This window comes from Chionomys nivalis, chromosome 9 (assembly GCF_950005125.1).
Source record: "Chionomys nivalis chromosome 9, mChiNiv1.1, whole genome shotgun sequence".
NCBI lineage: Eukaryota > Metazoa > Chordata > Mammalia > Rodentia > Cricetidae > Chionomys > Chionomys nivalis.
Genome location: NC_080094.1, coordinates 34,378,906 through 34,403,771, shown reverse-complemented (window position 1 = coordinate 34,403,771; position 24,866 = coordinate 34,378,906). Strand labels below are relative to the sequence as shown.

General features: G+C 39.0%; 1 protein-coding gene and 1 pseudogene across 6 annotated transcripts in view; both read left to right on the top strand.

The window, feature by feature from the left end:
- Nucleotides 1-24,866, top strand: part of Macrod2 (mono-ADP ribosylhydrolase 2) — a 1,826,063-nt gene that overhangs the window by 1,128,780 nt on the left and 672,417 nt on the right. The window lies entirely within an intron of this gene.
- LOC130881469 (40S ribosomal protein S2-like) lies at nucleotides 9,332-10,214 on the top strand (annotated as a pseudogene).

The window sequence follows — 24,866 nt, the reverse complement described above, 5'->3', positions numbered from 1 at the left end:
GAACACCAAACATATGACACACATGCAGGCAGAATGCACATATATATAAAAACTTAAAAGATCTTCATTTAAAAGTCTACAGATTGTAAATCTCTAAAGATTGTCATAGATAAGGGTAGAAACACACACAGATTTACCCAGGTATTCCAATATTTTCTGACTCTCAGTCATATATATGAATCCTTCTTTATATTCTTTAAGTTGCCTCCTTATTTCCACTCTCTTTTTTTATTTGAAGTGAGAGCAGGGTGGGTTCTTGAAAGCAGTTCTGAAAGGCAAGAATTAAATTCTATGCAGGTCTTGGTAACCTTCATGGTAAAATATGTTGCTGTTTAATGGATGCCCACTGCACTCTGGACACCATGCCCAAGAGAGAGGAGGTATTTGTTCCTGAATCTAATCAAGCCATGGCCTGTCTGTGGCCTGACTTAGGAGGTATAATCATTTGTATCATTCATAGCTTGTCTTTCATTAATCAGAGCTAGTGCAGGTAACAGGGGAACAGAGGATCCATTAGTGTGACATATTGGTGGCCTTCTCCAACTTTTAGATGTTTTAGAGGAAGGTTTCAGGGTTTGTCCAAATGTATGGGAACTATGTAATGACTTGTATTTTAGCAAAAAAATAATAAATAAATAATAAATTAAAAAATCCCCAGAAGTCTTTCTAATTTTCTAACAAGGGAATGTAATGAATAACAATGGTTCATGAGTCCAGTGATATTTTCCTCAATCATAGATCGTACATGTGATGGTTGTCTCATGTTTGTTATATTATCTATTAACATCAGAGGACTCTTTTCTCTCTGGTCTGTGCATGTGCTACAATGTTTCTAACATAATTTGTCCAATCATGTCTTTCTTGGACTGTATCCTTGTCCTTAATTGACATATGCCTTTTTATTCAGGTTCTCGATGTCCGCTGTGACATTTTCATATTCATCATATACAAATACAAACTGCCATCTCCGCAGCTTCTCATCGGTCTCTTTATGTATGCCTCTAAAAAAGATGAAGACAAGAGGAAGATACTGTTATAATTGCAAAAGTGATGAATGGAATAGCCATTAGGACTATTGTTTTTTTACACTTTTAGAACTGCAGAAAATGCATTTGGAATTGTTTTGAGAACAAATGAAAGAGTTATTAGGGGGGGAGTTTGATCAGTGGGAATTTCTATGTAGATGCTGGCCTTGATAATAGCATTTGTCTTTGCTAGTCAGATGTGACAATATTGCTTCCTTTAAAACTGAAAAATTTTTTAAAAATTTCAACATGCCACCCTTTTACACCATCCCTTCTCCTTTTCCAGACTTCATCCATCAATAAAATGCAAGTGTCTCACAACATCCATGGGGACTTAGGTTCAGGATGCTTGTGGGTAGCAAAATTCACCCATGAGACAGCTCAGCAGGGAGAGGTGCTTGCCCCTGAGTCTAACAACCTAAGTTTGAACCCCAGGATCTACAGGGTTGAGACAACCAACTTACAAGTGCCTTCTGGTCTAAACTTGTATACTATGGTACACATGTGCTCTACCCAACACACACTATGTAAACAAACGAATGAATGAATCAATAATAAATAAAGTACTTAAAATCAAAGGATACTCTAGGCCTTTATAAAAAAATGCACAACATTTATGTATAATGTATGTACATCTTCCTGAAGGTTTGGTAAATTTTAGAGTAAGCCCCGGATAGGCGTCAAAGACCCCTTGATTTCTCACGCATTTTCTTTTATAATGTCTAGATTGCTTGTAATATCTGATACAAGTGTTATAATGAATGTTATGGGTATTGATGAAATAATGAGGAAAAATATTTCTACATAATCTTTGTACCAAAAAGGCAGATTTGTTTCTTTTATAGACAGATTATTTTATTTTGGTATTGAATCCACAGATGCAGAACCCAGTTCTATATAGAACTGTCCACAAATGTAAAGTAATGTTAAAGCATTAATTTTCAATATTATTGAATAATTGAAAATTAATGACATTTTATAAGCTTTGGACAATTTAAAGTTTAAAAATTTAACATGCAAGGCCTAGAATTGTCCCCACAATTATTCACAACATGATCAACAATGACCTACTGGGGTCTTTGTGTGGGTAGGCATGGAGTGCCTCTCACATCTGCTCAGGACAACTTCCTGATGGCTAGGCCACTTAATTTACCATATGTGGTTATTTCTTCAACCTTACATAAATGCTCTGTATTATATGCAAACAAATTTTGTATGCCACTAAGACTATGGTACAGCTTTGTTGTATGAATTAAAACCCCAAGGGCATTCTTTTGTTTAGGATAACAATTACACTGTTAGAAATTTAAATGAAATTATCTAGACTTCATAAAAAAATATTCAAAGGCATTTACTACTTATAAATATGTATAATAGTGACAAATTAGAAACCATCTCAAAACAGTAATATAGAAATAGCTAACTATCCTCTGATGGGTCTGGAGAGATTATCAGCAGTTAATAGTGTGTGTCGCTCTTACAGTTGTGTTCCTAGCATCCATGCCTTCCATTCATCATGATTCCTTATAGCTCTAGTTCCAGGGGTATCTGATCTGATTTCTGTGATCTCAGCAGGCTCCTGAGTCCTCATACATATACTCATTCTCCCACGCATACACATAATTTTATAAACTAAAATTTAAATCGTCAAACTTCTACAATGTATTTATATAAATGTTATACACACTGAACACAACTTTAATTGTGATTTTATGAAGTATTACTATAGAAAAGAAAAGATAAAAACATTAAAAAATCCAGAAGAAAATATCACATGTATTAAAAAACCATGTATAAATATGTAACGTATCTTTATTTATTCTACCCTACACTACCTCAAATTATTTTATAACTCTGTTTTTAGAATTTGTCATTAAAAGAAGAGTTTAGAGAGTCTCAATGTCACATTAAACTTACAGATAGTACATTCACACACAACATAATGATGACTACATATCTAGGTCATCAGTGGATCACATGTGTGATAGAAATCCCATAGGTTATGTTATTATGTTACTATAGAGACATCTTAGGCTTCATAGATTATAAGAGTATCATTATGTTGCTCTCCCAATGATGAAATCACCTACCATCTACTTCTTAGAATGTTTTCTCCTCACTAAGCAACCTCTGTACATAATGGAGACTCTGTGGCCTGTTCAGGAAGAATAGTGTGTCCGTGAGTACGTTAGGGTGATGCTAGAAGTCTTGGGTTCTCTCTGTGCATATCCATATTGCTTAGCTGGCATCTTGGTGGACTATACTTCCCAAGGCAGTTCAGTCTTTTAAAAAGTTTATATTTAAAATGATTAACAAAGAGATCAGTGTTTAGTATTTTACAGCAAAATCTTAAGGAAATACACAACTCCTGAAAAATATGCATCCTTCTGCCTTTCAGAGTTTAGCTTTTCAATCAGTTGGTAGTTGGTGAAACAGCGAAGGCTAGAAGCTGGATAAAAAGGCAAATACTCTGAAGATTCTCTCTTAGACCCATGGAAACGGAGTAGGTGGGGCCTGTGAATGAGATTTAGGACATGCTATTCTAAAATACGGCAGAAGCATGAAGATATTCTTTCCCTCTGCCCATCTCAGAAGGAGGTCCCAGGACCCCATGTGAGTAGTGAGTTCCAAATGACCCTAGAAAAGGAACACTCACCCTTGTCCCTGAAAATCCAGGGAAGAATTTGAAGTAAAGTTTTCTGAGTGCCCTCTTGTTACATGTCAGTACCTCTCATTCCCTTTCTCCAGTCAAATTTCTCTGTGCCTGTCCCGTCTTTGCCAAACCTAGAAAAACCTACACATCTTTGCTTGCTTCTTTTGGACTTGACTTTTGATGACGAGTCATACAGCCAATATTAAGTAAATTGACATGTCATTCTCTGACCAGTTTCTCTGCCTTAACCATGAATCTAATAATCATGGATAACATGAGATCTTCCGCACCCCACCCCCACACACACCATGTCTAAGCAGCCTCCCAGATGAATCCACTAACTTTAAGTCTCATAAGAACACCTGAATGTCAGACATTCACAAATGACAGACTTTGTCATATTCAGGCTCAGTGGGTGACCTTGGCTGCGGAAGACTTTTGCTCAAAAGAGATTAGAGAGGTAGACAGCTCTTTCCCTCTCAGAGAAAGATGTGCTTCAGGCAATATATAAACAAGTTTTTGGGGACACTGAGGAGGATTGCATGGAAGATAAAAAGCATCCCTTTTTCAAAGCAATGGAAAATGTAAAGTTAGTTTTATTCCCAGTAAACTAAAGATGATGTCAGATGAGCACTATAAGGAAAAGAATAGCACAAGCATGCTTTCACAAACACACACACACACACACACACTAACGAACATGAAGGTGATCTGATACAGAAACCTGCGATCTGGGGAGGTGCGGTAACTTTTATCATGGGGTAGCAATGGAAGACTGCCTTTGCACTTCTTACTAGTAGATTAAAGGGGTGAAACTCTTCGACCTCTTAAATCGTCCTTTGTGATAGTGTTGAATTATAAGGATTTATATGCACAGAAGGTACCCCAAGTGTAGAGACAAAATATAAAATCATTCCATTCAGCAAGTCTCTGCTCTGCAGTAATTTCTCAGGTGGACTGGAGAATCTTCGACCCCTGGGGCTCACACAAAAGCTTCTACATGCACTATTATTGCTTTTGGTTTCTTTGAAAAGGGGCCAGAATATTTCGTCTTTGATCCTTTATAGGAACAGAAGATTGTAATATCTTTTCAATGAGGAAAAGGCAGGCAAGTTTGTTAATATTTAATTATATAAACTGGGTACAATAACACGTGAAAGTGCTGATAAGTTTGGAAAACAGACTGCCTTTGACTTCAGTTCTGTCATGAATTTCCAAATCGATTCTAGTTATCTTCCAGAAGCACATATATGAAATACCTTGGTGAAAAACTTAAGTAGTTTTATAACATAAAGACTTGTTTTGTACAAAGTAACAATTATCTATCACAAATTTTATCTTGAAATTTTAAGTATCTGTTGTCTTGAACATAATGAAGTCTACATGGATTATTAATGAATCATACCAAATACATTTGATGTGGTTTGTTAGCTGTAGTGCAGTATTTATGTCTATTTCATGTATATAAATTTCTTCCTGGAAAAATACCTTTTGTGAAGATGTACTAGTTACAAGGAAATGATTAATTTCACTGGGATGACTTATTAATTTTGTTTAAAATTATAAAAGGAGAAGGAAGTCAATTAGCTTTAGACAATTCACGTCTAGTTTATAAAACATAATCTCTCTGCCATATTGTTTTGTTTTAAAATTTTCAGTTGCTTAAAATAGTATTAGATGGGATCATCTTCCTAATCAACTTTTCCTTCAAAGTGTATGTCAGTTTCAGGACTTGTACTTTCGATGCTTTTTTTTTTCTGGTTGTAGTAGTTAGTTTTTCGTCATTGTGACATAATACTTTAATGATGGAAGACTTTGTTCTGTCTCACAGTTTGAGAGGTAGAGAGAGGCATAGTGAAGCTAGTTCATGAAGAAGGAACCATTCATGGCTATTGCAGAGTGATTATAAGCCATCTGGTTATATTGCAGAAGCATTCTGGGAGAGATAACACTGGAAACAGACCAGTCTATAAATTCATAGTGTATTCCACATTCCTATGTCTGCCAAACAAATCTTCTTCTGTACAAATGGTTCCACAACATCCCAAAACAGTACTGATGACTAGGGATCAAGTGTTGAAACATATGAGCGTACGGGGAACATGTTCAAATCATAACACTCTTCCTTGAGTTCCTATAGGCTCATAGCTAACTCATCATATAAAATAGATCCAGACAAACTTCAAAAATCACCATAGTCTCAATAATCCTAACACTATACAATCCACATTCTCTTCTGAGACCCATAGCAATATCTTAACTCTGAGCCACCGTGAAATCCAAAGGTTCCACCCTTTTAATATGGAATAACAGAGTAAACATTTCCAGTTCTGTAAGGAAGAAATAGGAGGACATCAAGGAACGATTGGGCCAAAGCAAGACCAAAGTCATGAAGGCAAACACCAAACACAAACTCCGTGTCTAATATCTGGGGCTCATTGTGACATCATTTGGGTCTGAAAGACTTGGCTACCCCTATCCATTTGGTCTTGCTAGCTACAGTGCCATATGTATACAATCTTGAGACACTTCTATTTGATGCCTTCCACTTTCCTAAATAGACCCAGAATATTTGTCATGTCTCCAGCATCATGAGCAATCCACTGCCATTTAGATTTCACCTTACCAGCTTTATGTAGTGGCTTCTCTGGACTTCATTTCAGGGAATCTGAATTTCCTGCACATTGTCTGATGCCAATGTCTTTCGGAAACATCATCACAAACCTCTATTACCCTGTAGCTTTGCATTCCTTCAAAAGCAACACTACATGGGTATATACCAACTTCCATTTCTCTCACAAAATGTTCTCTGGTCTCTTTTCACCAATAACTGTGGTGACCTCTGAGTATTTGCCTGCCTTAACCTGGAAGAACATATTTTTAGGCGATCTTATTGAAAGAGGATGGTCTTACGCCTTCAGTATGTCTGATATTGTCCCGGAGGCACCATTTTCATTGTCTCAGTATAGAGTGGGAGTTTCCTTTTGGATTGTGTGGATCTCTCGAACTACAGCTTCGTTCACAGTTATTTCCAATTTGTTCCTTCTTATCATACATCTTTCTATGCCTCTTTCTATTCTCTCCCAATGTGAATCTGGCAAAGAGTTGTGAGTCATAACCATATAGAGTCTGAATCCTGTATTCCCTGACTGTCAGACACCAAACAAATTAGTCTATTACTCTTGAATTCAACTTCACTCCAATTTTTAGAAAATGAACAGAACACAGCCAGGTTTTGTGACAGAATGTGAGCTGTCTTCAGTCACATTCCTAGTAGAATCCTCATTCTACTGTGAAATCCAAGACCAGCCTTTTCTCTCTGCATTTCTATGGACATTCTTGTCATCCCCATCCATGCTCATGGCCCATCAAACTTGTACAACTTTCTTTAGCTGTGTTTCTCAGACTGTGGTCATGACACCTCTGGTAAGCCTCTGTCTCCATAAATATTTATATCATGTTTCATAACAGCAGCAAAATTACATTTATGAAGTAGCAATAAAAATGATTTTATGGTCGGGGGTCACCACAACATGAAGAACTGTATTAAAGGGTTGTAACATGAGGAAACTTGAAAACTACTGGTCTATAACTTCTCTAGTCTACAACTTCAAACTCTTCCTTATTTGTTCTGCAAACCAGTTTCAAAGACTGTTTTCTCATAGAAAAGAAAATCACTGTTGGTACAATTTTTACCACATTAATCAGTTTTCTCAAACACCTTAAAAGAGGAAGTTGGGTTTTGTTTTGTTTGTTTTTTTGCTCATTGTTTCTGGGGGTCTTTTGGTAGGAAAGACATGGCAGAGTTCATAGCAGTAGGGATGGCTTGCAACTTCCAGGAAACATGAAGTAGCTGACTGCCTTGGGACAACCGTCAAGAAAGAGAAACCTATACAGAAAGCAAGGCCCTCCAAATGGGCTCCCAAGTTTGCCTCTATGGCCCCATGTTTGCTAGATAGTCTCCATCTAAGATAGTCCACAGCCTCCCCAAAGAACATCACCAGCTATGGCCCTAGTATTCAGATTCTTGTTCTTACAGTCAGCGTTTCACATTAAAACCACTAAAACAACTTCTGTCCATGTGTTCCATATATGTGTATATATGCACACATAGGGAGGGGAGTAAGGCAAGTGGAGGCAGGCCTTCATATACACACAGAAATTCTTCTATGGTCTAGAAAAGCAAAGCAGACTATCCTGGTCTCAACCTCTATTTATTCTTCAAGTGTCTTATTCCTGAAAAAGTGATTAAAGAGCAAATTGTATTTCTGGACTTGAATGGGCATGTCCCAAGTTTCCAGAGGAGTCTTAGTTCTAAATTTTAGGGGGGGGGATGATATTATATTTAATTGGTGACAGAAAAGCATAGTAAATACAAATGCAAAATATTGAAAATGTATCATATGATTGTATGGGAGAGAGGAAAAAACTCCTGAACTGACAGAAAGACTTGTCTTCAGTGCTGTAACATGGGCTCTTCTATTTGGTGGGGTTTGAAGAGTGTTCTAAATTTTCTTTTGTATGTTAAATAGGCAAAATTACATTTGCTATTAACGTGATGCATGATGCATTATTTAACATGGCTGAATAAATCCATTTAAATCATTTGGGAAGTGCACGTAATAAAATAATGCATGTTCCTTCAGCTTAATCATCTAAAGTTTCTATTTACTCTAGATTTCTAATTCCATTCATTCAAGAGTAGGAAGATTTTATGCTCTAAAAAATTTGATGCAAGTAAAATTTATCCTGGGGTATAAGACAGAGATTTGAATTTGGGCCTCACAGGATATAATTAAAATGAAAATGTATACAGTGCATTCATGTGATTAATTTATACTTAATTTAGGTGAAAATGAGCTTTAAATATGGGTTTCTTAATATAAATGGTTGTATTCATGTTTTCTGAGAAAAAAAGGTGTTCATAACTTGATGTTCTTCATTAGAGGATATTTGACTTGAATAATATCATTATTATTGTTCCAGTCCCTGTCAGCTTGAATTTGAATGTAAAATGGCCTCCATTTTATGCATTTGTATAAGGAAGTTGTCTTAGAGTTTCTAAGGCCGTGATAAAACATCATGACTGAAAGCAACATGTGAAAGAAAAAGTTCACCTTAGCTTATTACTCTCACTAAGGTCACACTTAATCATCAAAGAAACTCAGGGCAAGAACTCACAGCAGAAACCTGGAGGCAGGAACTGAAGCCGTGGAGGAATGCAGCCCACTGGCTTGCTCTTCATCACTTGCTCAGCTGGCATTCTTCTATTCATTCGAGTTCCTGTCCAGGGATGGCACTGCCAAAAATGAACTGCACCCTCCCACATCAATCACTAATTAAGAAAATGCACCACACGCTTGTCTACACGCCAGCTTTATGGGACATTTTCTCAATAGGGTCTCCTCTTCCCAGCTAACTCTATCTTGTGTTAAATAGACAACAAGCTAATGAGGACAGAGGCTATCCCTTCATGACCTTTCTATGAATAGCGAGTTATCTGGTGGAAACGAGCTAAGATAATGATCTCTTTTTGATTAGTAGTTAAGATTGATTCCTTCATGAAGTTCAAAGGATGGGGAAGTTCTTGGAAGGTAGAAGAGCCAAGCCTTGAAAAAGACAACGGTGCTTCTTCTTCTTCTGGAAACACCAAATGGCGGATGACGCCGGTGCAGCGGGAGGGCCCGGAGGACCTGGGGGCCCAGGATTAGGAGACCGGGCGGCTTCATCGGAGGATTTGGCAGCGGTCTGAGGGGCCGCGGCCGTGGTCCAGGCCGTGGCCGAGGACGAGGCCGCGGGGCTCGCGGAGGTAAAGCTGAAGACAAGGAGTGGATTCCCGTCACCAAGCTGGGCCGCCTGGTTAAGGACATGAAAATCAAGTCCCTAGAGGAGATCTACCTGTTCTCCCTGCCCATTAAGGAGTCTGAGATTATTGACTTTTTCCTGGGAGCTTCCCTAAAGGATGAGGTTCTGAAGATCATGCCCGTGCAGAAGCAGACGAGGGCAGGCCAGCGGACCAGGTTCAAGGCTTTTTTAGCTATTGGGGACTACAATGGTCACGTAGGTCTCAGTGTCAAGTGCTCCAAGGAGGTAGCCACTGCCATCCGAGGGCCCATCATCTTGGCCAAGCTTTCCATTGTCCCTGTGCGGAGAGGCTACTGGGGGAACAAGATTGGCAATGCCCCACACTGTTCCGTGCAAAGTGACAGGCCGCTGTGGTTCTGTGCTGGTGCATCTCATCCCTGCCCCCCAGAGGCACTGGCATAGTCTCCGCTCCTGTGCCCAAGAAGCTGCTGCTGGTGGCTGGCATTGATGACTGCCACACATCAGCCAGGGGCTGCACTGCCACCCTGGGCAACTTTGCCAAGGCCACCTTTGATGCCATCTCTAAGACCTATAGCTACCTGACCCCCGACCTCTGGAAAGAGACTGTGTTCACCAAGTCTCCTTATCAGGAATTCACTGACCATCTTGTGAAAACCCACACCAGAGTCTCTGTTCAGAGGACTCAGGCTCCAGCTGTGGCCACCACATAAGGGTTTTTATACAAGGAAAATAAAAGTGAATTAAATCAAAAAAAAAAAAAAGAAAAGAAAAGAAAAAAGAAAAAGACAACGGTAACAGAGAAGAAGACTTTAACAAGGAGGGAGAAGAAGCATACCTAATTTCTAAACCAGGGTTCAGTTTCTGTAGTTAAGCCAGAAGTAGTACTATGTGACTAGAGGTTAGTGGTCATACATTGTGATTAAACCCAATGTCTAAATGCTATTTAGGTATGGAGAGTTCTGCGGTTTGAATGTCTCCCACTGGCTCCTGTCTTTGACATTATGTCCCCAGCTAACGGGAGTGTTGGAAAGGGTCGAAACTTTTAGAAGGTGGAATCTTGCTGGAAATAAAGTAGGTCAGTGGGGCAGGACTTGAGGTTTTGTAGTTTGGTTACACTTCCTAGTCATCCTCTACTTCTAGACTGTGAATGCAATGTGACCAACCAACTTTCCATTCCTGGTGCCATACCTCCTCCACCATGAGAAAATGAATCCCCTCAAAGTGTAAGAAACAAAACTAAAATCTTCCTTGCTGAAAGTGCTTCTGGTCAGGTGTCATGTCACAGCAATGACACAAAATGACACAGCAGCCAATAAAGGATGCTCTCTGCCTCCTTCCTACTTTCCCTTCACGATAAAGAGCTTGCAAAGCCTTATTACTTGATTTCGCCTCCCTTTTCTTCAAAGGGGATAGTCTCCTTGAATGGCAGGGAATTCAAGATTTATAATGTGGAGCTCAGAAAAACAAGGAAATTGCCTGGACTCCAGGCATCTTTATGAGAAAGGAAATGTCTTCCAATTTGGAGGAAATCAGTACAGGACCAAGAGATTGAGATAATGGCTTGAAGTGGGAACAGAGGTGGTAATAGGATTGGTGTATAGAGATGCAGATGTGGAACCTCAATTGCACTCTGCTTTTGAACAAGTTCTGTTACTTATAAAGTGCATCACTTTGGTCCATTCATTTGACGTCTCTAAAGCTCAGTTTCCTCATCTACTATAAGATGGAGACAAATAAAAAAGCAGCAGTTACCTCTAACAAGAGTCATTAAGAGTTATTAAGAGTTAATTAGTTAACTTTAGTAATGTTTATGGAAAGGGCTGGGCATCAGCTAGCTATCCCTGAGATCACTGTTGTATGTAATATATTCTGTTACATAGTTTCAAAAATAATCACTGATATGGAAACTTCTTTTAGTGTGATGATTTAATTTGCTTCAATTCTATAGCAAGGTCAAGTGACATCACATCCAGGACAAAATGCTCTGAGGATACCATGCTGTTATGAGCACTCAATAATCCATCCCTGCCACTTAAAAAATATCTCAAAACAGGGCAGGTGTGTTTTTCATCCCACTTCTAATATTGGCCAAGGGTCCTTAGTTTCCTATTATGTGTCTGCTTATATTTTTTTCTGTTTTAGTTTTAAGGTTGACCTTATAAAAATGCCTGACTTTTTGCATGTAGATTTCCAATTTGACTAATATGGACCTTGATTGATTCTCTAGTAAAAATATATGACTCAGTTTACTCTCCCTAACTTTTTGCTGTTGTTTCTTTTTCTCCTCTTCCTCTTCCTACTCTTCTTCTTCTTGTCATATCAAGGTCTAAGGTCTATTGGAAATCAGTACCATTTTGACTCATTAAAATAGACTTGTTTTGAAATTATTTCTCAATGTAAATAACACACTAATAAGAATTTTAAGTCATATGGTGGCAACTGTTAGGTATTTCAAACTAGAGGACATGTTTCTAACCTGTGGTTAACTTTTGAGAACAGAGAATTCATTCATTTCCTTGCACTTAGATTAGCTTTGCAGCTGTTAGAATAACAGTACACCCTCCGGAAGGGGGGTAAGTCAATGTTATTTTAATTGCAAAGTCCCCATTGAAATTATTTTAGTTAGCATTTATTGAGTACCTTTGAGGAGGTTGGCACCCTGAGGGGCCTAATGCACATCTAGATAAAGTTATTTGCTAATAAATGTATAGGATTGTTATAGTAATTTACGGCTTACTTTATTAAAGGTATACAATTGGTAAATAAGACATGGGAAACAAAATTATCTAAGCCCACGTTTAAACCTTTAAACCCCAATGAGAAGCATGATGAACTTCCAGTTGAAAGTAAAAGAAAACCCTAGCACCATTTTACTTAAACAATGTAATCTCTCTTAAGTAGGAGACATTTGTAGACTCCAGGTTGGCTTTGAACATATCCTTATAATTTCCACCTTCTACACTCCACAGTATAGCTCTATAATAGATTTCTGAAGTCAGGAAAATGAGTGAATACAGAGATAAGACCCTTGCAGAGAGGAAAATCCACGTTGGTTATATCTGAGGCACTAGCATGTTTAGTGCTTTAATTCATATTCACAGTGCACCTCTTCTCTTTCTTTTTCTCTCTGTATTACGGGTTAAGCTTACAATCTTGACATTGTACGTGCTAGACAAGTATTGTAGCTCTGAGCTACACCCCCAGTTCCAGTCGTCTTAAGACTTTGTGTTGAGACTGGGTCTCACCTAGTTTTTAGGCTGGCCTTGAACTCTAAATTCTCCTGAATCAGCCCCCTGGGTAGATAGCTAGTTTGTGTCACCAGGCATGGCTTCACAGCACGGACTTCTAATAGCAAACTATATTGGAGAATGTAGTCCCTTCATTTAACCCCTGGTTGGAGTACAGCTGGCTTCACATGGGGAAGGAGAAATTACTGTTTTTCCAGACAGTGCTTTCTCTAGGTTTCCTTTTGCCCTTGTGTAGGCCCATATTTCTGTATGGCACAAAAGCCATAGGCCCAGTCTGAGCTGATCACGTAGCTCTGCAGACAAACTGTCTCTGCCTAACAAGAGCAAGGATGTACTTGTTAGAAATGTAGGTCTCCGGAGGAGAGGTTGACTGAAACTGGTCAGGAGGTTTGGTGCTTCCTTCCTTTGCAATTTGGAGGATGTCTTATAGAGATGCTAATTCATGGCCTACCTGACTGGGAGCATACAGGTAGATGCAGAGGTGACCAGAGCCCATGCACCTGGTTGCCTAGGAGACAGCCTAATGTGTTTTCCTGCTCAGTTGATGTGATGATATATAAGGTGTTTGGAGAATAAAGAGAGATCTTGCCCTCCCATGATGACCGTGTAAGCTGTGTCGGTTTATCCCTCGCGACTCCGTTCCAGTCCAGTTAGGGAATCCGTGTTGGACCCGCATGGGCTTCAACATCCATGGTATGTGCATTCTTCTTTTTAGAAGTTTCAGGAAGGGCTCAGTGACATTTCAGAAGCCCGGCTTATTCCGAGGCAGGTCCTGACCTCTCTGTGTCCTGATTGGATATCTGACTACCTGCCTGATCTCATAGGGTCAGTTATCAGCATGAAGCCCCCAGTTCTTTCAGCTCCACATTCTCGTACTTTTTGCACACTTACCTTTTGCTTTTAACCTTAACACCATTTGTTTTGAAAATCTAGTTTCAATGGGTGTTTTGACTTTGATGACTTCCCATGACACTGTGAAATGTGTCCATAGGCATATACATGCTTGCCTGTGTCCTTATAAAGTCGGTAACAATCTTCTATTGCTTAAGAAACTACACGGGCATCTCTAAACAAGTTTCTCTTTGAGCGAGCGAATTACCAGCTCTACTTTTTTCTAGCCTGTGTTCATCTTTGTTTCCTCAATCTTTCTGAAACATCCATTACTTTTTAAACCCTGAACTTTCTCAACCTTCCCTATCAATATTGCACAGTTTTTAAGTTAGGAGGTCATAAAGCCATTAAACAACCCCGAAAACTCCTAAGTGGCTATGAAAACTTTGCCCAATACTCTTAGTTTTCTTAAAAATGAAATTTGGCCTAGTTAGAATTTTAAGAATTTGTTGTTCAGTCAAAATAATAGGCCAGTAGTCTCATGAGGATCTCTAGGTCCTGGGGCCAAAGACCTGGGCTGAACTGCATAAGACTCCATAGACTTGAAATTTATTCAACAGGAAAAGAAACCATAAAAGAAGTAGTTTACAAACATTTTTAGAGCAGATTTTCAATGTTGTTTTTTAAAGTCTTTTGCATGTCTCTGCAAAATTTTAAAATAAAAATTTTGTGTTTATCATGTACTATCTATTTTAAAGTATTTAAACAGAGACATGGCCTAGCCAGGCTTATTAATAAATGTACCTTCAAACATATTTAACATTTATTCTGGTGAGAACACTTTCTATAGGCTCACAGTGATCCCAAAGAATACACAATGCTTTTAGGTGCTATTAGTCTCCACGATGCATTGTTGTACACACCAATATACACCAGTTCACAACTGGAAGTGAAGAACAGAAGCCTGTAGTGGAGTCTCCTTCATAATATTAGTTGTGGCACAGTTAACATAGCATACATAAAGAGAGATTCAACAATTGTAACTGTCATAAACTCTTTGTTAGGGAAAACAGAATTTTTTAAAACCCAATATTTTATTTTAACACATTCAGTCTTTTGTAAGACTTGTTTTTCTTACTTAAAAAAAAAGATTGATTGATTTATTTATTATTACATTTACAATGTTCTGTCTGTATGCATACCTGTCGGAAGAGGACACCATATCTCATTACAGATGGTTGTGAGCCACATGTGGGTGATGGGAATTAACTCAGGCCCTCTGAAGAACACTCAGCTCTCCAGCCCTGTTTTTCTTACTTTTTAATCACATATAGATATCTGTGTCCTAGTAGTGGTATGTGCATTGGAGTGCAAATCTCCTCAAAGTTCAGAGGCATTGGAGGCACTGGGGGTGGAGTTGGAGGCTGTTGTCGGGCGGCATTCCTGCTGGAAACTCAACTTGAGTCCTCTGAAAAAGCAACAAATTCTTTCCTGCTGATCCACCTCTCCAGCTCAAATAAAGCTGTTATTTAGGACGATTTGTCTCACAGTGCATTGGGTGGTTAAACTGAGCCACACTGAAAATGACAAACTCATTACTGTTTGCATTTTATTTTTGTTGATTTGAGATATTCAATCAAGGCATAGTGATTCAAGTTTGTCTGTAAGCTTTGGGCAAACTCAGACCTCTTTATTATTTATCTTTTAACAGTTCCTTCTCTCAGTTGGTGGCACATGCAGCACTTGAAGGGTAGAAACAGGAGGCTCAGGGTTTAAGATTAGCCTCTGCATAGCAGATCTATTTCAATTATCTACACCAAATCAATGCACAGCAATTCTCTCCATGTACCAGTTAGCTAATATAGTTATCCCAGTAATACATTTTTCTTGCATGCCTCTCTCTTCTCTTTTCCTCTTCACACACACACACACACACACACACACACACACACACACACACACACTTATAAACATTACCATATAATTTGATTCTACCTATTGTGTCATATAAGACATAAATGTAGTAGTATTTTATCACTCCAGGCTTCCTCCTTTACCATTTCTCTTATATTTCCCTTTTTATGATAATGACCTTCCTTCCCCAGGGAATCTATCCCAAACATGGCTGGATCACTTGCCACACCATCTTATGACCCCTATTTTGACATGCCCCGCTTCCATGGTGGAATCACCTGTAGTCCTATCCAAAAGGCCCAGGGCTTTTTCCCCTTTAATCTGAGTATGGATGAGAGCCAGAGAAGCTAATGAGAGCAGAAGAAACTAAAGTCACAGTTGACATCTCTGAAACTCAGTACACGCCGAGCATTTTCTGGGAACTCTTTAGATATTACTTCCTTTTCTCATCAGCGTAGTACAAGGTAGTGTCATCATCACCTACTCTTTAGAAACGAGAAATCAAGGTTCACGGAGCTCAAGCCTGGAGTCTTCAGTACAGCTCGAATCTGACTTGTGAACAGCAATAGTGAGCATGCAGAATCTCAGCCCTTAAGTGCTCTGCCAAATGGCACTTTATACAGGATGCACAGCTCCCCTTTCCAAGCTCTGGTTGTAAACACACCCGTTATGGTTCATTTTAAAGCAGGATGCTAATTTTTCAGTTTATGAGCACAGTGTTCGCAATTTCGATGATTCCCTTTGGAATGGTACACTCTGTATATCTGGGACATTTCATTTGGCATTCACTGAAGCTTGTTAATATCAACAACTGGCTTTGTTGGCTCCTTCAAATAAACCCATTTAATCTATGATAGCCGGTATCTCGCAAATATGGCATGAGCAGGAATGAAACTGAAAGAAGGAATTTTCACTGTGATCAGAAACTCAAAAGAATTTTATTTATTTTTTTTTTCTCAAAAGAATTTTAAATGTGTATGTGTGTTTGTCTTTCTGTCTGTCTCTCTGTGGAAGGATGGTTATATACAGGCAAATATTTTCATTGACTAAGGTACTCAGTGTGCAGTGCTGATAGTTTTACCTTCTTAAATGTTAGGTGCCAGGCTTTGTGTTTTCTGATATTCTGGTTATGCTTTTAAAATAATTGGGCAGAGATGAAAGTATTGGCAGGTGAGTTGGAGTTTTGGCAATTTTCACGGTAAGAAATCAATCGACAAAGCACCAAACAGCAAAATATATTACTCATTGGCTGGTAAGTCGTATGTCCCGGAGGCTGTTGCTCATGCTGGCTGCTGGCTGCCTGCCTGCTGAAGGGCAGATGGAAGAGCTGGCTGCTAATTCGTTCCTAGTACTTGAAGCCCAGCATGACTAGGGACCCTGAGCAGGGCTGGGAAAATATTTCTGGAGTAACTTATCTTGCATTTAACTGTGAATTTGCATTGCCCAAGAGAGACATGCTTTGTAGAGATGACTTCTGAACAAGGCAAACTCATGTTTTCAGGTCAATTTGCGATTTAATGACTATTATTTTATATTATTTACAGTGGTTTCTATGGATGGGACTGAGAAAATTACCTTAAAAACATTCATTTTTTGATTCAAAAATAATTCACTGTAGTCCTGCCGATGATGCTGAAGGTGACAGAGCAGCCAATGTACTGTCCTGGTGTTTAATTTTTTAATTGAAGGAGAACATGCTTTATTTTATTCCCCTTGGCAACATTGCTTTAATATGTTTGCCAGTATAACCTGCCTGGTAGCTACAGAGACAAAGAAGCCATTTGTGGAAAACCATTATGGACTCACTGTCTCCTGCTTTATTGACAAAATATCAAAGCTTTCAAGTTACCCTTTCCCTCCTCTGAGAGCTTGATGTAGACTCACCTGTTTTGTTGATTTTGATGAGAGGCAAGTAAAACTCTGGTAAAACCTTGTTCTGGAAGAGAAAGGAAGGGGTGGGGAATCCCAAGGTAAGCAGAGCCTGTGAAAGCAGTCAAGAAGCCTCGAACTCTTTTCTCTAGACTGCCCTGTCCCTCCCTCACTGCAAAGGACTACTGTCTAGACTCTGGCTTTTCATACCCTCCCTAGGTATGTCCTACTTCCCTATTGGGATGATCACAGCAAAGCGTGGCTTTCTGAACACCCAACAGTGCCTCACCTAGCATTTCCCATCCAGGCTTACAGTTCTTCCTTTGTTCACATGGTTTTTTCTTCAGAATCCACATTCTGAGATCCTTCTGAGCTCTTCACAATCATGCTGCATTACTGCCTTGCAAAAACAGACCAAACTTACTTTGAGTGTAGAGTTAGGTGTTACCCAAAATTTTGATTTACCTATTTGCATCCCTGCAGCTCCTTTAGATGGCTCTCCTCTCCCTTATTACTGGGGATAGAGCTACTTATTCTGCTTGTTTTTTATTTTTATTTTTTTATTTTTTTTATTATTATTATTATTTTTTTTTGGTTTTTCGAGACAGGGTTTCTCTGTAGCTTTGGAGCCTGTCCTGGAACTCCCTTTGTAGACCAGGCTGGCCTCGAACTCACAGAGATCATCATGCCTCTGCCTCCCAAGTGCTGGAATTAAAGGTGTGCGCCACCACCGCCCGGCTATTCTGCTTGTTTCATTTTAGTGCTTCATGGAGAAGCACTGCACAGCATCTGTTGTATAAAACGCTAACCGCAGAAAGCCTGCATCCATGCTCACTCATATTTTGAGGAAGCAGCATAAAGCTACAGTTAAGGTATTAACAAATAGCATGTATATTTTCATTATGTGATTTGTGTTTCAGTAAGTAAATTTTTAAAATTATCTTTAGACATAATTATAATCATATTGACAGTATTATCAATTCACATTATATCTAATAGTAATTTTAACATTTCATTCACTTATTACCAAGGTAATATAGTGGTTAATGAATAAATATGAGGTTACCCCAAAGAAAGTTATTTTTAAGTATAAATGAAGCTGAGAATGAAATTTGCTGTAGGCAGCTATGATTTTGTACTTCATCATAGCAAAGTATTGTCCTGAAGTTTCCTTTGAATAATTTAAATAATGGATTTGACACCTATTAAGAATTCCTGTAGCAACAGGATAAGGAAGCTGGAAGCCTAATCCATTTATACAAACATTTATTTAGCATATAAAAACAGCTACCTATAGAACTCTACATTTCAAGCATCCCTAATATTAACTGACAGATAGTTGCTGAGCAAAAAGAACTAGGAAGAGAAAGGGTGAGTATACTTAAATTTAAGACAATGAGAATAATTGACAACTTGATATACGTTTAACCTGTAGCTAAAAAGGCTATTACATTGTAATATAAATCAATAGAAATGTGTCATGTAATTTATGAAATGATAATGAACTGGACCTTTGAGGAAAGCATCTTCTGCACAGATCAAAGCAGGGCGCACAGGCAGCACAGCTGGAAAACGACCTCTAGAGATCAGGGCAGACAGTCTTAGAGTTGATGAGTTTCAAGTCCCCACGACTATTTGACAGCAGGATGCAGATAGGGCTACTCCAGCAGATCCTAGAGTTGGGCACAGCAGTGAGGGACACAGCTGTGGAATGGAACTTGCAGAGAGAGTCGCTATTCCTGTATTAGGGACTTGTTGAAACGTAAGGAAATCTATGGTTGGACACCAGAGGATTAGTACAAACATTAAAACAGGCAAAGGGGCTAGAGAGATGGTTCAGTAATTAAGAGCATGTATTGCTCTTGTAAAGAAACTGGGTTCAGTTTCCAGCACCCATTAGTAACTCCAGCTGAAGCTTTTCTGAATTTTGTGGGCACATGTACATATGTCATCTACCTAAACTCAGGCAGCATCATATACATAATCATAGATATTAATTAATTAATCAGTAGATCTTTTTAAAAAGCATGCCAAAGAGACATATGATAAGGACAAGTCAAAAAAAAAGTGTATTGCTGGCCTTTCCAAAGAGCTGGAGGGGTCTTTACATATGCTAGGTTATAACTATCATTATCTGATTGATTTGCAAATAGCACAGGAATAAATTACTTGACTATTGTGAAAATGTGACTTCTGATATTAATTCTGATATAAAGAATGCACAGGTAAAGGTGAGAACAGCAAAGAGGATTTAAACAGGTAGAAACTGGCTGTTGGGAGAATGTCTGTGCTAGTGTGGAAGAATTCTAAACTCTCTCATCAGGACGTAGCTGTAAGGGGAACAGAGGGCTTCTTGAGAGAATGCTGCACGTTCTCAGTGTATTTTCTTCAACATTATTCAGTATCTTTCTTTTGTTTCTGCATCCCTCCTTCTTGTGTTTTGCTGCTGACCTCTCTTGGAGGGATATTGTAATACTTAAAGTCATTAATGATTGTGAAGTGCTTTTGAAATAGAAGGTACTGCTTAACTTCTAATTCAGATACTTCTAGAAATTGCCACATACACAATATAGAGTTGTAAGACTTCCTTCCAAGTCCCTGCATCAACCAGGCCTCCCACTCATACCAGGAGAAATTATGACCCTGACTTTGAAAGCACATCTGATTCTGCTTGGTTTATATGTACTTTTGTTGCAGTATTGTTGTGGGAGGTTTCTGTCCTGCCAGGTCCCACAGCCATTTAGTCCCAAAGAAACACACAGTTAATTATAAACTAGTTGGCCTAGTAGCTGAGGATTTCTTATTAACTGATTCTTATGTCTTAAATTAGCCCATAATTCTTGTCTGTGTTAGCTACATGGCTTGGTACCTTTATCAGTGAGTCATTCTCATTTTGCTTCCTCTGTGGCTGGGTAAAGACTGCAAACTCAGCTTTTCCTCCTACCAGAATTCTCCTGTTCTCTTCACCCCACCTATACTTCCTGCCAGGCTACTGGCCAATCAGTGTATTATTAAAACAATACAAGACCACTGTCCCACAGCACAGCATTTCTTTGATATCTGTATGTTTATTTGTTGGAGGATTTAAAACCCTTTGTAATCATGGGAAATCAAAGTGCCTACTGCAAGCATTTTCCAAAGGTAGTGTCATCCTGACTGAGGATGAAAAATTGATCTTCTGAATAGAAGTCTTAGAAAGACATGTTCATCTTACTCTTTTGACCCTGTGAAAGAAGGACAGTGATCCAGAAGTGCCCATTTGACACACTGTCTAATGCTTTCACCATCAGAATGCTCTTTCTCTTTCTCTCTCTCTCTTTCTGCATTGACCCTCCACCCACTATCACCAGGAAGAAAACAAAACAGTGAACACAGTCTTCAAAAATAGTGCTAATGTTGAGAAACCAAGTATCACAATTCTATTTCAATACTTCCATGTTTGTTACTTATGAATGCTCTTGGATCATTTCTGGGCAGAAACTCAAGTCCTTTTGTTAAACATTCATTCTTCCTGAGAAGACTTGAACTTTTCACTCAAAAATCTAGTGTGAGGGAGATCAGCTGTGACATCTGTCAGGTTACCGAGTTCCAAGATTGATTTCTGTGGTCTACTTGGTTTGATGGAAAATCCTGTCTTCTCTTTGTGTCTATGTAGTGCCTTCAAATATGGCTGTTATAGATCAAGGTGAGTACATGATTAACTACACTGCTTCCTGTTCATTTATCCACATGTAGAAAAGTGTGGAGAGAGGAATGATGGCAGCAATCTAAATAAATCTTTGAAGTTTTGGTTATTGAGGTATGCACACTTCAAAAGACGTTAGTTGAAACAAAATTATTCGGAATACAGCAGAAATATTGTATATTCTACTCCAAATGCCAACTGTCCTCACAGACAAATAACTAAACATAATTCGAATTAGTATCTTTTGCTCAAATAATAGCCTCTTCTTCTACTTTAGAAAATCCTAACTAGTCTTTTTATTGTCTTAGCCACATCTTTTATTTTTGAGAAGTCTTGCTGTGTAGCCCATTGAAGCCTATAATTTATTATCTAGGCAAGGGTGGCCTCAAGCTAATAATATCCTACCTTAACCTCTCAAGTGCTCAGTTGCTGGTGTGGGCTACCACACCTGGTTCATCCTGTCCTCTTTCTGTCATTGTATATACACTCTGACAAGTTGGGCCAACTGGAAAAGATGGCAAACCTCAGATAAGAGGTCTACTCATTTCTGTGGGTATAGTTCTAGGTGTGAATGATGGGACCAGTCAAAATTCTTTTACGCTTACGGGGCAAACTAATATTGTTAAAAGGCGTTAAGCAGAATGAGAATGGCTTTGACTCTCAAATGCAGCCACAACAAGGACCAATGTGATCAAAACTCTGTGTTCCAGACTGTTTTATTGTAGAAACTATTTTTTCATGTTTTCTCAGATAATATTAGCCTTGAAAACCCATTTTAGTTATTCAGACTCACAGTGGACTGATTTCTGAAAGTGTTACTTTGTTCAACTATAATGCAATGGACCTTCTCTTGTAGTCATAATGTCCTTTGTCTTTCTATTTACACTTACTTGGTGTTAATGGATCCAAGATGTAAAATTAGCGACTAGAAAATTGGTGGCCTTAGTAAAAGGACTGCAGCATTTAGTTATTTAATCTGCCCTGTAATGGAGCCTAGAAAATTAGTCTTATCCTTTGTAATGATTTCCTATGTCTTAGTCAATAGGGCTTCAAAGGTGAAACCATCAGCCCAGAGAGAGGCCCAGTCAGTGAAGTGACTACCATATAAACACGAGGATCTGAGTTTGATGTCGAGACTCACTTCAAAAAGATAACCCATTATGGTGACACATGCTTAGTCCCCGAACAGCCAAAGACAGGCAGATCCCAGGAGTTTACTGACCAGAAGTCTAGATTAATCAGAGAGTCCACTGAGATCCCCTGTTTCAAATAAATAAGATGTAAAGTTCATGAGTAATGATACTCAGAGTTGGTCTTTCACTTTCATGAGAACACATAGTCGCATACACCTACACTTTAATGTATGTGAAAACTCAGATGAACACATATACAAACATATACATACATATAGATAGAAATAAGCTTCCACAGCTGGGCAGATTATATACATCAGAGACTTATTACTTGCTGTTCTTTCCTAGCCTGATATCAGGGTCAACTTGTAGCATGAACAGTTTTCTGGGTTGTAGACTACTGATTTGTTAATGTATCCTTTATGGCAGAAAAAAGTAAACAAACAAGATTCCATTAGATCTTTTGCAGCAAGCACTAATCTCATTCTCTAGGGATCCCTTCCATGACCTCATTAAATTCAAAACCCTCTCCAAAGGTTCTGCCTCCTAATGATTTCACAGAGTAGGTGCAATTCCAACATGTGAGTTAAGGTATACAATTTCATTTCATTCATAACATCTTATAGTTTGTGTTGTAGTTTAGATGCTGAGTATTCTCATGGATGAACTAATTTTAAAGGCTTCACTTCTAGGGCTGCTTTATTGGGATGCAGAGGAACTTTGGAGAGATGGGACATAGTTGGAAGTCCTTCTTTAGGTCACTGGATCTATCTTCTTGAAGTGGATCATAGGAAACTGGCCTCTTCTTTTTCTTCTTTTTGTTCTCTTATGATATAAGTGGTTTTTCTCTGACATATACTACTGCCATGAAATACTACCCAGTTCAGACTCCAAATAACAGGTCAGTTAATCTTGGACTAGAGTCTTCTAAACAATGAGACAAAACAAACTTTTTTTTTCTTCTCACACTAATTTCTTCAGGTACTTCATTATAGTGGCAGAAAATTATCTAATACAATCAGCCAGGGCATGTGAGTCTGTTCGTTTAATATTTTTTTATCATGCATCTACTAGATGCTATTGCCTAGTCTTGATTCTTGTATTTATCAGTAAACAAAATAGAGAATAATCCTTTCCTCTATGACTCAAATTATTCTGCCCATGCTTTAAGCCTATGAGTGCCATTACAAAGAAGACTCTTGGTCAGATCTCTGTGTTTCACGTTTTATTTCTAAGTAGTATGTCAGTGCAAGTCCAGAGACTATGCAACCATTGGGGTCTGCACAAATACATATGAGATTGAGGTCTTGAAATGTGGTAAGATTGAGGAGTGGAATTTTAAGTTTTAATTTAAAATCAAATAATGACCACATGCACATGCTGCTTAGTTTAAGGAGCTAAACTGTTTTGTTCCTTATATCTTCTTGCATGGAGCTGGCTTGACTTGGAGCTAAGACCAGATATCTCTGTGGGTTGTTAGAGCAACAATGGGAAAGATGGGTGAATGTATTCTTCTGGCCTTTGGAGAGAGTTGGTGATTCTCATTGAGGGCTTTGAGTAGAAAAACACCATCTCTTGGAAAGCAATTCCTATCGATGCATTATAAGGCATGCTGAGCTAGGGTACGATGCCAGTGGCCAATTCACTGTGTTCATCATGCTTAGTTCTGTGACACCAGCCACAGGGAAGCCTGGCACAAGTAGAATCCATGATGTCCTGAGCCATGAATACCCACTGGGCAAGCCCAATAGGCAAAGCCAGTGTGGCCAGCTGAGGGCATAGCTAAGTGCTAGAGTGATGGGGAAGCTCAGTCAATCACATCTGGCTAGGGTGTGACCGCCTGGAGCCCAGGTAGAAAAACAGGGGTAGATAGGTGAGCCGCGCTCTCTCTACGCAGTGCTCACCGGACCATTTCGGATTTCGGACCTCCCACTCTGGTAGCATGAATTTCCCCCTTTTTCAATTATTAAAAATAGAACTGTTTTTGGTCCCCCCGCTGTCAGTCCATAATCAGTGAACTCCCACTAGCTCAGATCAGTTGCTTTTGTGGGTATCACCGTCATGGTCTTGACTCCTTTGCTCATATTATCACTGCCCCCTCTCTTCAACTGGACTCTGGGAGCTTGACCCAGTGTTTAGCTGTGGATCTCTGTATCTGTTTCCATCAGTTTCTGGATTAAGGTTCTATGATGACAGTTAAGGTAGTCATCAATCTGATTACAGGGGAAGGCCAGTTTAGACATCCTCTCAACTATTGCTTAAAGTCTTAGCTGGAGTCATCCTTATGGATTCCTGGGAATTCTCCTAATGAAAAGTTTCCTAGTGTGAGGTCTCTTGCTAACCCCAAAATGGCTCCCTCAATCAAGGTATCTCTTTCCTTGCTCTTTCTCTTTGACCTTCCTTCATATTGACCACCCTGTTCCCTCAAGATCTCCCTCCCACTCCTTCCCTCCGTATTCCCGTTCCATCCTCCCTTTTCCCCATGCTCCCAAATTATCCAGGAAATCTTGAATATTTTTCCTTCAGGAGGATCCATGTATGTCTCTGTTAGGGTTCTCCTTGTTACCTAGCTCCTCTGGGGTCGTGAACTATAGGCTCAGTAGCTTATGTATTACATCTAATATCCACTTATGTGTAAGTATATACTGTGTTTGTATTTCTGCATCTGGGTTACCTCAACTT